Raw genomic sequence first — 18,968 nt, forward strand, 5'->3', positions numbered from 1 at the left:
GAAATGGTACTTCTGTACTATTGGACAGCTGCCTCTTGGAGTGTCTAAGAAAAAAAGACCAGCCAAGCCTCCCTTAGCTTTATGCAGAGTCCAAACTGTATGATTTTAGCCTCAATTTTGACTTGCCGACAGGTTTTGAGAAATTGCTGACAAATGCCTGAAATCACAGGCAAATTGGTATTCGTTCATGCGAGTGACAATCTCACAATGTGGAACTATTAAAGACGCCAATACCCGTGAGATATTTGGCATGCTAAATATCTGGAGCTGTGGGCGATTCAAATCATGCTGTGTGAAATGGTTTTTGACTGAATTTACCAATCAGCAATCACCTACAGCCAATGAGAGAGCAGCATCCACTAGTGTGGGTACGTGCAGGCCAGCGGGAGGTTGGGGGAGAAGTTAAGTGCACTCATTTTCATTTTATTTGGACCCAAGAAATTGAGGAAATATTAATGGAAATTTGGCAGGAGCACTGTGTCTGTTTGACGTGTCATCTGAGCAATATCACAACCCCATTAAAGGCTTCTTTCTCATTATGTAGTTAATAACAAAAGATATACTGCGTGTTTTTGCTGTGAGATGTAGTTTGGACAAAGTTGTCGGCGATTCTTTCTATTGTAAAGTCATGCAGTGTGAAACCCCCTGTCGCCGATCCATTTTGCAGTGTAAACAAAGCAGCAACAAAACGCTAGCCCAGATAGTCATGCAGTGTGAAAACATCTGTGACACGACTACTTTGAAAATCATGCAGTCTGAACTCGGCATTAGCAGACTGCAGCTCCATTAGCAGATCACTCAATTTTGACAATTTTAAATAATTTCAATTGGCTGTTTTAGGAAAAGCATTGATTCTGTCCCATGCCATCGAAAGCCCTGCTTGTGGGTGATTAATATGTATTGCTCTTATCTGTTCAACTTGCTCTGCTGACTCTTTGCCTAACCTTTTAAATAGGAGGTCCATCTCTTCACTTGGAGTCAGATTTAAATCAAAATTGCATTTTGAAAAGATCGTTTCCAGGCTCTGTAATTCTGCGGTTTGTCATTAAACTGTAGTAAGCCATTTGAGGCAAGCTCTCTACGAGCAAGATATCTTACAAAGTCATTCATGTTTGAACTGCTATCATTGGAATTTGGGGATATGGGGTAGGTCAGAGGATTAGAAGTACTGCTGTTATTTTGTGATCTGAATTGCTGCAAAGGAGTCGAATAGTTGTTTGCAACCCAAGCTTTGCATGACTCACAGGAATCACACGGGTTGTGCTGGGGGTGGGGGATGGGAGGGGAGACGGAAATGCTATGTGGAAACTTTCACTATGGGGATTTCTTCAGAATCTAGTCATCTGAAAGAGTATACAATCGGGCCAATGAAATGCCAGTGAGTTGGCAGCGTCAGCATGCAAAGCTGGCGTTACTTACAATTAATCTTGTATATAAGCACTGCATGTGCCTAGCTGAGGCATCCATTTCTAGCTGAAGAGCCTTTCTTGGCTAAAAGCTAAGGGGCAATCATTGTGGCAGGGGAACATAGCATTTCCGTTCCCCGAGGATTACTTTAGTAACTGGAGCATTCCCCATTCGGAAGTGGAACTTCAATGCTATGTGGAAACTTCCACTATGGGGGAATCTATTGAATGCGCCACAAGGATTGAACCTTACTTTGCCTCTGGTAAGCACACCTGCATCACCAGAGGCGGAATCTTCCAACGTGTTCCCTGGCCCTTACTTATCAAACTTATAAGGAATTTTCACAGATAAAGATATATTTTTTGGGAATCGTAAAATGCATCTAGTTAAACTCTAGGAATTTTTAAATACAACAGTACGTTGGGAAAGCGTGCAGTTCCGATAGGAAGGATGCTGCAGAGGCCACCTGCTGCCAATGTGGGGAGACCTGGTGGCAAGAAGACATATGGACTAGCCCTGAGAAGGGGGAGTACTTAAATAAAAAAGATGGTTAGCGGGGAGGGAAGACAAGAGCCCACCTAGGAGGGGGGACTACATTGTGGCTGAGTGAGCATATGGGATCGCCAGTGGGGATCGCTCATAGCAAGCAAATATATACCCAATCGCGGGCTGACCAGTGGGCATCCCACCATCGTAACAGACTATTTCCTGACTCCTCCGCTAAGTCAGAGGCTGGGAGCCTTGGAGGAATTCTGCAGGGTTCGCCAAGTGGGGAACTCAACTGACAGCAAGAAAGTGCACGCATCTCTGTGTTAGAGAGAAAGACGCAGCAAGCATGTTACCTTGGTAACACCTTAACCAAATTTTTCCTCAATCACCAGGGTTTCCTAATACCCTCAAGGAAACCGGCTCCATTTTCAGATTATATGGTGTCACCCAGTCCGCAGCTCTACAGATGTCTGTTAGAGAGGTGCTGTGTGCACGTGCCCAAGAGGATGCGACGCTCCGAGTGGAGTGCACTCTCACTCCTGGGGGACACGGCTCGCCCTGGCTCTGGTAAGCGAGAGATATGGCATCCACTATCTAGTGGGCCAACCTCTATTTAGAAACGGCACTTCCCTTCTGCCGACCACCATAACAGACAAAGAGCTGCTCAGAGGATATAAAGCTCTGAGTGCGGTCCACATAAACTAGCAAAGCGACCCTTTTAATCGATGCCAATGCATTGAAGGAATCTCCGCGCATGCTCGTAAACACTACAGTGAGATCCCAAGAGGGCATGAGAGGGGGGCAGGGTGGATTTACTTGCCTCACACCGCTGAGGATCCGGATGATGAGGTTATGGTGAGCGGAGATGGCAGCCATGTAAACTTTGAGTGTGGAGAGCGACAGCCTGCGGTCCAACGTATCCTGAAGGAAAGAAAGCACAACGCTGATCTGGCATGTTCGGGAGTCTTCTTGATGAGAAGCGCACCACTCAATGAATAGACTCCACTTCAGGGTGTAGGCATGCCTCAAAGAGGGTGCTCTAGCCTGAGTGATTGTATTAACCACTGCTATCGGGGCCAGCTGTGGGCCAGTGCATCCGTGCCAAGGGAGCCCTCGGTCAGGGAAAAAAACACTGGCAATGGGCGGAAGAAGCAAACAGGTCGACCTGGGCTTCCCTGAAGCACGCCCATATCAGCTGGACAGACTTGGGGTGGAGTCTCCATTCTCCTGAATGTGGAAGCTGCTGTGAAAGCGCATCGGCTTATTCTCGCCCGGAATATCAATGGCGCTCAGCGATTTCAACCGCGTATGACTCTAGAGGAGCAGACGGCGAACAAGCTGAGACATGCGGCGGGAGCGGATAACCCCCATGCGGTTGATTTACGCCACTGTCGCCATGCTGTCCATCCTGATCAGCACGTGTTCCCTCTCCAGCACCGGTAAAAGATGCTGTAGAGTGAGAAACCCTGGCAACAGCTCCAGGCAATTGATATGCAACTGGGTACTTTTCCACAGGCCCACGGTTGCATCCCCGTAACACATGGTCCCCCAGCCTGTGCTGAAAGCATCTGTTGAGATGACAACATGCCTGGATGCCTGTTCTAGAGGCACTCCGGCCTGTAGAAACATGGGGTCCCTCCACACAGCGCAGTGACTTTCACTCGGTGTGTGCCCGTGCGTCTGGGCACTCGATCGTGAAGCCAGTGTTGAAGTTGTCTCATATGGAGCAATCCGAGCGGCATGACAGTGGCTGTGGATGTCATATGCCCCAGATACCTCTGAAAAGATTTCAGGGGAATCACTATTTTCCTGTCGAACTCTCTCAGACAGTTCAGAATCAGCTTGGCAGCTCCAACTCCAACTCTTGGCAGAGTCCAGCTCCAACCTGAGAAAAGAGATGCTCTGCACGGGGACGAGTTTGCTGTTTTCTCTATTGACCTGAAACCCCAATAGGTCGAGGTGCCGGAGCACCCTGTCTCTGTGCATAATCAATTGCTCCCACTAGTGGGCTAAAATCTGCCAGTCGTCAGGATAATTGTGTATGCAGATGCCCGCGAGCCAAAAGGGCGCTAGGGCACCCTTCGCGAAGCCTGTAGGGCAGGACTTTGTACTGCCAGACTCGACCATCGAAGGCAAACTGCAGAAACTGACATGAAAGTACGCATCCTTCAGGTCTATTGCTGCAAACCAATCCCAAGGACGAACGCACCCGAGGATGCGCTTCTCTGTAAGCATTCTCAATGGCAGCTTGTGAAGACAGCAGTTCAAAACGCGCAGAAAAAGCTGTAAAACCAGCTCTCCATCTCGGCTGGAGGGACCGGCTCAATTGCATCCTTCGCCGCGAGGACAGCAATCTCCTCTCGCAAGACAGGGGTAGACAAAGGGCTGACCCTGGTGAAATACACACCCGTGAAGTTGGGGGGCCGTTATACGAATTGAATCGCATAGCCGAGTCTGATTGTGCAAATGAGCCACTGCGATGGGCTGGCCCGCGCTAACCAGGCAGGCAGAGCCCTCGCTAATGGCTTCATCAGCACGATTGCTGACGCACCAGTGGTGGGGCAGCGTGGAGTGAGAGAGCTGATCTGGGGATTGCTGGGGTCCCACGGAAGAGCAGGAGGTGAGAGATTCACTCTCAACTCACACTCAGGCTCTGGTGGAGGGGCTGGAAGTGTGAGGGAAGGTAGACCGTCCTACCACACCTCGCGAGCCACTGGCGAATTGCACCGATCGCTCAAGCTGGAAGGCATAGCATCCCAGACTGGCAGTGTTTGGGCTGTCACATCCGGGGAAGGGTAAAAAGCGTTCTTTCATTGAAATTGTGGTAGCGATGAAAAACGCTGTTGGTTGTGGAGTCCGGCCCACCCCCGGGGAAAGAGCAAGTTCCCTCCTCTCTGGATGGCTTGTCTCAGGGACGATTTGCGGTCCATTTACCGGACTTAACGGTGCCCTGGGGCGGGGGGGGCTACCTGTCTGTGAATTGCTCGATGCTGCCACTTGGCTGGAGGTGCAGGTGGGGGCGGTGGAGCAGCTCTTGCAGGCGGGTGCCCTCATCGAATCCGACTGCTCCTTCAACGCCGCGAATTCCTGGGTTCACTCACAGACGGTGTCGTCAAGCCTGCGATTTGAGCAAGGTAAGAAAGCGAACTTTGTCAAAGTCACGCATATCTGCCAGGTTTAGCCAGAATTGCCACTCCTGGATCACTGATGTGGCCATTGTTCTTCCCAGTGCAACTTAGTGGTCCAAAGAGCATAGTATTGGAGAATTTCTGATGCACATAGTGAAACTTTTATTATGTAATCACTATATAATCTGCCACTATTAAAACATAGATTACTATTAAAATACACTGTTAAAACTTATAGAAATACCTATATTCAAGTGATGCAGAAGAGACATACAAACATGCAGGGCCTTATAATTAAGGGCCTTACAATTGAAGCACACAGCAGGTCATGCGCCAAAGTGAGAACATTCAGACAGAGCGTATGCAATACATTTAGACAATGTATATATTGAACAAGACAAAAACAACCCTCACCAAAATGGCATGCATAAGGAGAATCATTTAGAAAGTATGAAAACAACACGATCATATGCAAACACATAATTGTAAGCACATGCTATGTGACCTTTAAGTTATGTAAAAAACATACAGCCATTTATTAAAAAGCTAGGATCCTATTAGAGCCGGGAATAGGGTGCTGTTACATCATATCACATGATAACTATGGATAATAAACTGTATATAAACTGTGGGTTTTTGGACATTGGGAGGGAGAGAGATCGATCGACCAACTCTGCTGTAACAATAAACTGCTTCAATTTGAGAACTTCAAAGACCTTTTTGAAACTTAAAAGATATACATTGAGATCCAGCACAACTCTCCACAACATAGTTTGGCGCCTTCAAAACGTGGGGCTGGATTGAGGCTGACTGAGGAGGAGGGTGTCGATGGGCCGATCCTGGCAGACGCTTACACAGAGACCAAAAAAAATAGAGTGCACAAAGCTATAAGAGGTAAGCAAAATTTTGCTTAAATAATTTTTTGGTGCTCTGATTAGAATGCTGGGAGGAGGTCCAGACACCTTCATCTTTAGTCTATACATACCTCACCACTAAAAAAGAACCTTGAAATTGACTAAATTTAATTAAAAAAATATATATAATAAAAGTTAGTGAAGTGAACTATTTATAAGAAAAGAGGTCTTCCAGGTTGTCAGGGAAATGTGCATGCACTAACAAATAGCTGTATATTATGCACTAAACAATTAGCTTTGCATTATACATTAACAATTTGCTGTAAATTATATGCATATGAAAGAGAGGTACATGCATGGATTGCTACGTGAGAGGCGGGAGCAAGGCGCGCGAGGTAGCACTGGAAATGATCGCTTGCTGTGGGTGTGATTAGAGCAAAGGAGCGATCCGCGTCTCTGTACTCGCCTGTGGATTGAGTAAGACTCTCCCATTAGAGGCAGGGAAATAGGGAGGAGGCCTTTAATCTGATCCCAAAAGCACCTACAGGGAGGGCTGGATCTCAGTGGACTGACCTGTGTTAGTCTATATGTTGTGTTTTCATGTGGTCTAGACCAAAGGGAAGGGGAAATTTTTAGAAAAGAGAATTAAATAATGCATATGCTGTGAGATTTGTGAATGAGAATATATGTGATGAGAGATTTGAAATGTGAATTTGAAGTATGAGAAGGAGACTGTGTTTGAAAACGCTGAGTGCCAGAGTGTGAGGCTGTTAAGGCTTTGTGAGAGGAAAAAGAAAGTATTGTGGTTAAGAGATTGAAATATAGTGAGAAATATTAATTTAATATTAGATAAATAAAATAGTACGTGCTGGACTGAAGGGACAAAACAAACTAAGTGAAAGAAAAAGAATAAATAAATGAATAATACAGTATTTGTCAATAGAAAGTTTGTTTTGTCTACCAGTACCTGCTTGTGATGGTAAAAACACTTAAACTGTACCTAAAAAATAAATAAATAAAAAATAAGAAAGAAATAATGACTTTGCATATCATATAAGATATGCATAGAGTAATTTTAGATTTTAACAATTGAATTCTGAATAGGTGATAACAGTTAAGAGATTAAAAGCAAAAGTAAAGTATAGAAAAGTGCAAGAAAACCCCTGTAGCTACCGCTTTTAGTGTTGTGTGTGTGTGTGAATGCTTGTGTGAATGAGGCTATAAATTCCGTATTAGTGGACAGGTAGAGCGCACCCCTCCTGGACCGTCTCTTAAGTGGGACCCGGCAGAGACGGACGCTTTTCTTGTTGCACTGAGAGGAATGAATGACTGAATGAGCCCTGTAAATAAAGGGATGAAGGATGAGAGAAGGAGCCCTCTGAATTTAAGGGACAGAGTGTGGCTAAGTGTTTGTGATTAGTGGTGTGTCTGTGATAAAAAGCGGATAAAAAGTAACACTATTATAGATTATAAACTAGATATATAGATATTTACATATAAGATAATAATAAATAAAATGAATTCGTAGAAATATGATTCAATTTAGAAATTAATAGGGTCTGGTTTAATGATAGTGAGGTCTTTTAAATAATAATAATAAAGATAATAATAATAATAATAATAGAGTAAGGTAAAATACAATTGGATATATGATAAAGGTGTAATAAATAAATAAGTAAATAAATAAAGAGACAAGTTGACCTTAATCTGAGAACAGAAAAACAAATAAACAACACACTAGCTTTAAGTGAAAATATTAGGATTAATATAATATAAATACTGAATAAGCAATATAGATATGCAGTGGAGAAGTAAATGGATATATTTAAACAGATTACAAAGAGAGTGCAAAGAACAAAAAACCCACCAAAAAGTTGGGTCTGTAGACTATTAGGGCATTCAAAAAATTGTAATCTTTGTGATTTAAGTGGAGAAACCCAACCTCTCGTGCCCATAAAGACAGTAGAAAATTCTATTACATAGGATATTGTACTTAGGTGAGTGTGTATATAATATCTGGAGATAAGATAGTGAAAAAGGAAGAGTGTTGAAAGTTTATAGATGGATTCTGAATGAAGATATTTCAGAGTAAGGAGATTTGAAACAGAGGAAGAAAGAAGAAGAGTTCAGGCTTTGATTGAATCAGAAGGTAAATATACACATTTTTGCAATGAGTCAACTTATATAGATATAACAGGGAAAAAAACAAATACTCACTGATGAGAAAAAAGAAGAAATTCTAAAAGCCCTGACTAGACAGATTAATTTGGAAAAAAGCAGAGATAAGATGGCCTACTGTGGATTGGAAGGGAGATATTGAAAAACATAACAATAAAGACAGTAAGAAATTATTTAGAAGAAACCTGTAGAAGGTATGGACGTGATAGAAGAACAGTGACGAATTCAGTGTTTGACTTAGAGATTCCTTTGAGTCCAAAATAGTACCAAATGAGCAAAACCAGGGAGATGACACAGTCAGGGTGCTGAAAAGGCCTAGGTTGAGATTATCATGTCTGGTAAGATCGGTACTGTGGGAACAATTACCTGGAGTGGTAAATGAGGGGAGGCAAAGGAACAGAAGTAAATATGACATGACACTAAAAGAACTACAAGTGAGAGTGGTGCTATACAGGGCAGGACGAAGGACTAATCCGTGTAAGATGCCAGGAAGTAATCATTAACATACAAAGATGGGAAAAAGAAAAAGGATGAGGGGTAAAAGAGGGAGAAGAATGATAAGAGTACATGAGAAAAAAGAACTTCCTAAATTAATGGGGGTAGGAGATATTCCAGAGGATAAGGTGGGTCTTAGTATGACAGTATATGAGGGATGTAGAACACAATTTACTGAATCTCTTGCATATCAATATTGGAAAGGATACATGAATGCAAGAGTAAAATATGCGAGTTTGTGCAAAAAGTGGGAAATACAATTGGTCAGTGTGGGTGAAAATTGGATATGAAGTAGTGCCATTTATGCTATAGGACTGAAAGAATTTTACCTATATCAAAATAATAATGAATATGAATCAGAATCAAAGAAAATGAAAGAAAAATGTGCAAGGGCTATATTGAAGTACTTAGGGAAAAAGAATCAATTGAAATGAGGCTCAACCATACACAAAAAGCAAGGGAATAAAAGTGTGGGAAAAAAAACATGATAATAACTTGTGATCTTACAGATTGTGGCAGCTGAAGGCCTGATGTCAGAACAAATGGCGACTCTAATAGAAGTGATATCCTCCAAATTCCCTCTACTCAAAGGTATCATAGCAGACATGTCCAGGAAATGGGAGAAGAGGACAAGATAAATAATTACCAAGTGGCCAGTGGGTGGAACATTTGATTTAATTCATCTTAGAGATATTGATACATTGATAAAAAACCACAAACCCAAAGATCAGTCAGAAAAAAGAAAAGAGAAAAAACAGATAGACTTACAGATCTTACGCCAATTAAAGAAGGCTTCTCAAGGGGAAAGTGGAAAAACTGACATCAGGCAGAAAGTGAAAGAGGAAATGGAATTCCCTCCTCCTTATGCTCCACCGCCCCCATAACACCTTATAATCAGTTGAAGAAACAGATGCCAACAATAAGTGGACAAGTCTACATAGAAGGAGATGTGAAAATTGAGGAAAAGAAGGAAAAAGAGTCATATGGAGAGATGAAAGGAGATATCCTCATAAACATCCAAGGGGCTGAAGTACAAGGAACAGATGGATGGCTAGAAGAACTTTAGCAGAGTTTGGGGGAAGAGCTGTTTTTCTATAAAAAAACTAGAGCCAGGTATGCAAAGCCAAAACAATAGTTGCAGTTCCTCAAGAATGGAAGAGAATGGAGAACCAGTGGAAAGATCCGGACAAGAAATTGATGAAGTCTACTTGAAGACAGTTTTTTCATTGTATAACTTTGTGCGCATGCTCGAGTGATGTCACTGTCGCTGTCACAAGACGGTAGCTTCGCTGCATGTGTTTGGAGTTTAGACTCGCAATTTACATTTTTATCATAAAATACCTCCTCATTCACTAAATATTTATCTCTCCTACTTAGGGTGAACAATCCCTTAACACACTCATACAAACAAATCTACTTTCAAACGTTCTGTCTCTTGAGCATTCGCCTGGTGTTTGTAGCTTTAGCCTGCTAGCACCGCTGGTCAGCTAATGCTACCGACCTCTTTCATTCACTTATTTTCTCACTTACTGGCTTTGCTCTTCACCTTGTACAATGTCGCTTGCGTGTCTGTCCTTGAGTGCAGGAGAAGCATCGATGGAGGCGCTGGAGCTGGAAGCAGTGGAGTCCCAGATTCGCTCCCTCGAGACGAAGCGAGCGGGCTCCGGGCTGTGCTCTTACCCCGTACTCGCTCGTCAAGTAAATGTGCAATACAACCACAGCACACCATCTTCCTTAACCCCACGTGTTTCTCTGTCCAGGCCCAGCGCACCGAGGGCGCGGCTCTCCTAGGCGTCGTTCACGCCGACACTCGGCTACCACAACCCCTGGGTGCAGCCGCGTAAGGTGCTTACCAGGTCCCGGGGCAGAACGTCTCCTCCTCCGGTGTTCAAGATCCCCACGGAGGACCGCTTCGCTCCACTCTGCGAGACGGGTCGCGATGTGGCCATCATTGGCGACTCAATCGTGCGCCACGTCTGCTCCGCTTCCTCCAAAGGTAACAAAGTACCACTTTCTGCTTCCCTGGTGCCCGAGTTAAGAATATTTCTGCACAGATACCTACTATCCTGAGCGCTGCCGAGAGCCTCGGTGCCATTGTCCTCCACGTGGGGATAAACGACACCTGGCTCCGGCAGAAGAAGATCTTGAAGAAAGACTTCAGGAGCCTGATCGAGACGGTTAGACGCACCTCGCCCGCCACGCAGATCATCGTTTCTGGACCGCTTCCTACCTACCGCTGAGGAAATGAAAGGTTCAGTAGACTTTTTGCTCTGAATGAATGGCTATTAACATGGTGTGAAGAACAGAAATTGCTCTTTGCTAATAACTGGCATCTTTTCTGGGAGCGTCCTAGGCTTTTCCGTGCTGATGGGCTGCACCCCAGTCGAGCTGGAGCTGAACTCCTGTCGGACAACATCTCCAGAATACTTCGCTCTACCTGACTAGTAAGTAAAAGTTCACAAAATTCACAATTTAGCCATACAGACTCCTATTCTTCCCACATAAATAACAGTAATGCATACCTAGCTAACCCCATAGAGACTGTGTCTGTTCCTTGCATTATTAGATCAAGAAATAAACGTACTGTGTGCTCCAGAAATAATCTATTAAGAATATAACCAGAAAAACCACTAAACAGTGAAAATACAAATTTCATAAAGCTTGGTCTCCTAAACATCAGGTCACTAGCACCTAAAGCACTTATCATAAATGAAATAATAACAGATAACAATCTTAATGCACTCTGTCTCACTGAAGCCTGGCTGAAACAAAATTACTATATTAGTTTAAATGAAGCAACTCCTCCAGGATTCCTATATAAACACGAGGCTCGTCAAACTGGTCGTGGTTGTGGAGTTGCATCAATCTTTAGTGATATTCTTAATGTTAATCAGAGAAACTGACTTATGTTTAGCTCCTTTGAAGTATTAGTGCTTAATGTTATGCTTCCGAACACCATGCAAAAACCTATGATATCTCTCGCTCTAATCACTATATATAGACCCCCAGGACCCTATGTCAATTTTCTAAAAGAGTTTTCTGATTTTATCTCTGACTTACTAGTTAAAACTGATAAAATACTAATTGTAGGAGACTTTAACATCCACACAGATGACGCTAACGACACATTAGGGCTCGTGTTTATGGACTTACTACATTCAATAGGGATAAAGCAAAATGTTATTGGTCCAACTCATCGCTTAAAGCATACACTAGATCTAATTCTGTCTTATGGAATTGAGGTCATTGATGTAGACATTATACCACAAAGTGATGATATTACAGACCACTACCTCTTACTATATAAGCTGTGTTTACCTGAAATTAGCAGATCCGCTCCAATATATCGCCCTAGGAACTATTGTTCCATCCACCAAAGATGAATTTATAAATAACTTACCTGATCTTTCTCTACTTTGAAATGCACCCGCAAACGCAAATGACCTTGATGTAGTAACCAGCAGTATGGATGCCATCTTTACTAGCACTCTAATTACTGTGGCACCCATCAAACTAAAAAAGGCTAGAGAGAATAAAACTACACCATGATATAATAATCATACCCACGCTCTCAAAACAGCAACCCGTGCCCTGGAACGTAAATGGAAAAAACTAATTTAAAAGTTTTTAGAATTGCGTACAAAGTCAGTATGTCCAGCTATAGGAGGGCTTTAAAATCTGCCAGGGCTGAGCACCTCCACAAACTGATAGAAAATAATCATAACAATCCTAGATTCTTATTTAACACCATCGCTAAATTAACAAATAATCGGTCATCTTTGGAACAAAATGTTCCACCGCAAATTAGTAGTGATGACCTCATGAATTTTTTCAGTGATAAAATAGAAGGCTTTAGACAGAAAATAGGAGATATTAAACTTTCTGCACCGCCTTATACTTCAGATCCAGTAAACATTCCACTGAATATAAATAACCTACAGTGCTTTAAAATCATAGAACAGGAAGAGCTAGATAAAATTATAAATAGTTCTAAACCAGCTACGTGTATATTGGACCCAATTCCAACAAAGTTACTGAAAGATTTGCTACCTGTTATAGGAGAACCTCTTCTTAACGTTATCAACTCTTCTTTATCTTTAGGCCATTTTTCAAATCCTTACAAGTTAGCTGTTATTTAACCTGTTTTAAGAAACCACAACTGGACCCCAGCAACTTAGCTAATTATAGGCCTATTTCAAATCTTCCATTTATGTCTAAAATACTAGAAAAAGTTGTTTCTGCTCAATTATGTTCCTTTCTGCAGACGAACAATGTTTTTGAAGTGTTTCAGTCAGGTTTCAGAGCTCATCACAGTACAGAAACTGCATTAGTGAAAATAACCAACGATTTACTCTTAGCTGCTGACCAAGGGTGCATCTCGCTATTAGTTCTACTCGATCTTAGTGCGGCATTTGACACCATTGACCAAGGTATCCTCATTAATCGCTTAAAGTCCACAGGGGTCCAGGGACAGGCCCTACAATGGTTTAAGTCATACTTAGCTGACCGTTACCAGTTTGTGAATATTAATGGACAGCCTTCACAGTCAGCCCAGTAAAATACGGGGAGCCTCAAGGATCAGTTTTAGGCCCTTTGCTGTTTACAATATACATGCTACCCCTGGGAGACATTATTAGAAGACATGGGATCAGCTTTCACTGCTATGCAGATGATACTCAATTATATATTTTAACTAAACCTGACGAGACGTCTAAACTGTCCAAGCTAACTGAGTGTATTAAAGATGTTAAAGACTGGATGACCAACAATTATCTTCTCTTAAACTCAGACAAAACAGAATTATTACTTATTGGGCAACTCGACCTGCAATTAGAGGTATACAAAGTTAGCGTACCTCTACTATAAAAGATCTGGGTGTCATATTAGACATATACCTCAACCCCAAACAGTGTGCCAGATGATCACATTTTTGGAAATAACAGGGTTTAACGCTGATTGGATAGAGAATTATGCTGTAAAAACTGCTCCTTTGCGAACATTAATTAAGGAAGCAGGACACTAAAATTTAAGAGCGACTCTTATATGGACAACTGATGCTTTGATAGCATTTGAGTCACTTAAAAGGGAACTGCAAACAGCTCCTGCTTTTACCATGCCAAGTTATGATAAGCCTTTTCACTTATATGTTGCTGACAGGAAAGATAGATATGCATCTGCAGTGTTGATGCAGAGTACATGTGATGGCCGGAAAAAGCAAGCAATAGCATACTACAGCACCAAGGTGGATATGGTTGCTCAAGGCTATCCTCCATGTTATCAGCAGGGTCTGGCAGCAGTTCACTTTGCATATGAAAAAGCATCAGCAATAACTATGGGGTATCCAATAATTATTTATACACATCATAAAGTAGCTGAATTATTGGAGCAGGGAAGATTTGTTTTGACTTAAGCCAGGAGTTTGACATATTTGTCTCTTTTAACTTACCCAGACATAACCATAAAGTGATGTAGTACTGTAAACCCCTCTAGACGGGGAAGGAATGCCTCATGAGTGCGTTGCTGAGTCTTTAGCCTTTACCAGATTAAGACCAGATTTAGAATCCAGCTCCAATTCAGCTCCAATATTTAATGCAGAGCTTGACTATTTTGTTAATGGTTCTTGCTTCAGAGATCATTTAGGATATCATGCTGGATATACTGTGGTCCAAAAGGACGGAGAAAATTTTAACCCAATTGTGGTGCAGCATAGTGATCAACCATGCTCTGCACAAATGGCTGAAAGAAAGCATTGACTAAAGCCTGTGTTTTAGGTGAAAATAAAACAGTGAACATTTAAACAGATTCAGCGTATGCACATGGTGTCTGTCATCTCTTTGGAGCAATTTGGAAGCAGAGAGGATTTAAGAAAACTGACGGCACTCCAATTCAGCATTCTGGCCAAATCAATGATTTGATCATAGCTATGATGTATCCAAAAAAGCTTGCAATTATTAAATGCCAAGCACACAAAAAAGGTGGAGATTACATCATAAAAGGGAACAATGTAGCAGATTCATATGCCAAACAAGCCTCTGGGTGCAGAGTAGCAATTATGGCCCCATCTGTTCTAATCCAACCAAATCCACAAATAGATGATGTAGTAAGAATGCAGGGACAAGCTACACCTTATGAGTTATTGACATGGCAGCATAGAGGGGCTACTAGGGATACAAATGGATTGTGGAGATCCCATGAAGGACTAATGATTGCTCCCACACCACTTCTGACAATTTTAATAACAGATGCCCATGGTTTTGACCATTGCGGGAGGGGGGAGGTTCCTAGGAAGATAAAACAACAAGGCTTTTGGTCTCCCTATTTGCAGGCTACAGTAGATAATTATCTATCTGAATGTGAAATTTGTGCACAAAATAATGTCAGGAAAGGGACATCAGCACCCATAGGGCATATACCAGTACTAGAAGGGTCATTTAAACATCTAGTACTAGATTTTGTGGACATGATAAAGGGCAAAAGATACATGCTTGTAGTAATAGACAGATTCAGCAGATGGGTAGAAGCTGTGCCATCCCCAGATCAAGCTGCTGGAACTGTGATAAAATTTTTGACTAGAGAGGTCATTCCCAGATTTGTAATTCCATCTCAGATTAGCTCAGACAATGGATCAGCATTTATTCAGAGAACTGTTAGCTGGCCATAGCATTTAGGGCGGAAGCAGCTTGGCCTGCAGCTGTGTAGGCTCTGACTCCGAGGGAGGCAGATAACATGCACGCTTTGGACGGAGTAGTGGTTGACCCCACCAGGAAGAGGCACCACGCGGACAAAGGTTGACCGCAATGGCACGCTCGATCTGTGGGATCGTCTCATACCCCCTGGCTGCTTTGCCATCAAGGGTGGTGAGGGTGGAGGCGCACGCAGATCAAGCAAAAAAGTTGCCCTCCAAGACTGCGTGAGCCTACTGTGCACTTTCGGGAAGAAGGGGACGGGAGGCTTAGAAGGTCTGGCCTTCATAGTATCATGCACGTAACACCCATCTAGTCGGTCCGGGAAAGCACAGCTAACATGTCCGCTTCTGGATCTGGCGCAGCACTTTACCACCCCGGAGGGATGGAGCGGGTACGGATCCGCATCAGACAGTGAAAGTCCAACCTCCAATGCAGTGGTGGACATCTGGTCCTTGGTGTCATCAAGCGAAAGGGCGACCATCTGGTTAGATGGATCACTTCTCTCACTCGAAACTTGGATGGAGCACTTGGAGGAGTAAGAGGTTCGCGAGCCCGGGGACGGCGGATTTACTCCCACTGGAATCCTTAGACCTGCCTTAGTGCCAGCCGCAGTGGACAACTGGGTTGGGTCGCCCTTTTACAAGAGCGAGCCGAGATCTTAGCTGCGCAACAGACATGCCATCACAGTGACAGCATGCACTGCCCGCGAGCACTGCATTAACATGCTGGACTCCCAGGCATGCAACGCAGTTCTCGTGCCCATCATTCGGCGACAGGCTACCACCGCATCCAGAAATGCACGGTCGGAGCGACATCTTGAAAAAGACGTGCTGCACAACCGTGTTGCTCTTTTAGAGAACTTAGCAACAATACAAACCACTCTGGAGCACTGGACCCAAAGAACGCCGCGTATCACACACTCGGGACCAGAAGAAGCAGCCTGCTTTCTCGTTCTCTCTCTCTCTGTAGAAACAGCTGGAAAAACCCAAATCAACTCTCTCAGAAACTTCATGAAAGGATCTGAAGCGAAAAGGATGCCTCAGGTTGGCTTTTGCATGAATATCCACAGTCTTGTGTTGTGTTTGATTCCACTTTCTGCCACACAGCTCAAAACATGTTAAGCTGGGAAAACATAGAGAATTATGTCAATGTGACTTAATTCAATTCAATTATCCTTATTTCTATAGCGCTTTTAGAATGTAGATTGTGTCAAAGCAGCTTCACATAGAAGATTATAGTAAATTGAAACAGTGTCAGTCCAGTTTTCAGTGTTGAAGTTCAGTTTAGTTCAGTTCATTGTGGTTTAATATTCACTGCTGAGATTTCAAACACTGAAGAGCAAATCCATCGATGTGCCGCTCCACAAATCCCGAACCATGCAAGCCAGTGGCAACAGCGGTCAGGGAAAAACTTCACCAATTGGCGAAAGTGAATAATTAAAAAACTTAGAGAGAAACCAGGCTCAGTTGGGCACGACGATTTCTCCTATGGCCAAACGTCTTGTGCAGAGCTGCAGTCTAGGCCCAGAGGCTGGATGTCCATCGCAGAGAAGCTGCAGGTGGGAAAGGTCACCTGCTGGTGTACAGGCTGTACCTTTAGGATCAATGCAAGAACTCGTCTGTCACTGATTAGAATATCAGACATTTTTTAATCTTTCTGTGATTTCATCGTACCATTGTACCACTGTGAACCAAGTAGTGTGTGTGTTTTTCTGTTTTTGTGCAGGTGCTGTGAGAGCACAAACAAAGTGCAAATCAACAGCTCATAACTCTGATTCAACTGTGTGATTTTCTTATAAGAGCCAGCCAAACTTATTGACATCTCAGAAAATCATCCAACCATTAGATTGCAGTTCGAAAAGGTTACACAGAGAATGACAAAGCTGAAATTTATTTCCAGAAATGTGATTTGAATAGAATTTCAAACCACATATGAATGCTTGGAGCAGTTATTTTGCTTTCTGAACAAATTTTACAAATGCTTATTTATTATTTCAGGGCTCATTTAGGACAGACATGGCTCATAGATAAAATAATAAAATGTTTAAAGTTCTAATGTAATGTAAAAAAAAAAAAAAAAAAAAAAAAAAAAACTTCCCTATGCACATTACTGCCATTTTAATCTCGAATGCCTTATTTCTGACAGAGTCCAAGTCACACAAGATGGAGTAACAGCAGTTAATGCATCCTGATCAGGGGCTTGTTGCTTGTGCAGTGACCTTTTGATAACTTGACCCACCGAGACTTACACTAATAGACTGTGACAAGTCTCTTCCATTCTAAGCCACGAACCATAATCCACACAGCCTAATGAACTATCGGTTTGGATTTCAGATGGACTATAAGCTCCCCCTCACTCTTCTCTCTTATTTGCAATCAAACCAAGAGTGAAACTAGGGAGGGAAAAAAAGAATGAGGCAAGCCAATGAATTACATTATCTTGAGGGAGGTTGTACCAGTGCACGATCCAAGTTTACAATGCTGAATGAAAGAGGACCCATGCTTTGGATTTGATTCTGGGAGCTTTTAAACCTCAATTGATTTTATTTGTCACAAGGATTCAACAAAGGGGAGGGTTACAAAAACAAAGGTAGGGAGATTAAAGATGAATTATTTATGTAATAAGATGGAAAACTATTTTTTATTTTGTGCATATATTATGCTGGTGTGGTGTGGCTAGGGTGAAACTTACTTAATATTTGTTGAGACATTTCACAAATTATACAGATGCAAACTATTGAAAATATACAGGTGTATTATGTTTTTGACTTTTTTTATTAAAAGTTGTCATTTTAACTATGCAATTTCTAATTGTTTAAAACTATGGAATATATATATATATATATATATATATATATATATATATATATATATATATATATATATATATATATATATATATATATGAAAAAAGATCAGATACAAAGTACAGACATATTTTCAGTTATCTTTTACTGAAAACTAAGTGAGATGTCCTAACTGTCCATACTCAAGTTTATCCCCATGTGTTTAGCCAAAAATCTTTTGAAAAATTACTGTCAATAGCAAAATGGGTAACACTTAAGCCATAACAACTTTATAATGACATATGTCATAAATATGAATTAGATTTTATGCATGCTTACGACAACTGTCATTAAGTGCCATTCACTCAGCTTTGTAATTTAAATACAAAAAATACATTGTTTGAGATGTCTTTGTTATTACAACTTTACTGCATTACTAAGACAACAAAAGTTCTGTATGTAAATCAGTAAGTCAGTAAATTAGTCATAGAAGTCATAAATCTGTCATAAACATTATTGTCATGAGGCCATTTTAATTGTGTCAGAAATATTTTGAAAAAACAGACCGTCATTAAAATGTCTTATTAATGCCTTATTTAAGTGTCAGTACTCTAGAATTTTAAAACAGCATCATTAATATTTATTGAATTTTAACAACAAATTCAATCTGTACCACTGCAGTTGAGATCAAGAAAAATCTTAATGATTCTGTCGTAAAATTCATGACACAATTATAATAGGCTAATGATATCAATGGGTTGGGGGTGCACGTTTGTGCAATAGTTTTATAACTGACAGGCCAACATTGACCTTTAAGACAATTGCTGTACCCTATACATGTTCATGTCTTCATAAATATGAAAGTATTTTTTTTTTTCTAATTTTGGGGTCGTTTTAGAAAAGTCCTTAAAGTTCCCGATAAAATCACTTAAAATGGTCATGAGTA

The sequence above is a fragment of the Danio aesculapii genome, chromosome 5 (assembly GCF_903798145.1).
Source record: "Danio aesculapii chromosome 5, fDanAes4.1, whole genome shotgun sequence".
Classification (NCBI taxonomy): domain Eukaryota; kingdom Metazoa; phylum Chordata; class Actinopteri; order Cypriniformes; family Danionidae; genus Danio; species Danio aesculapii.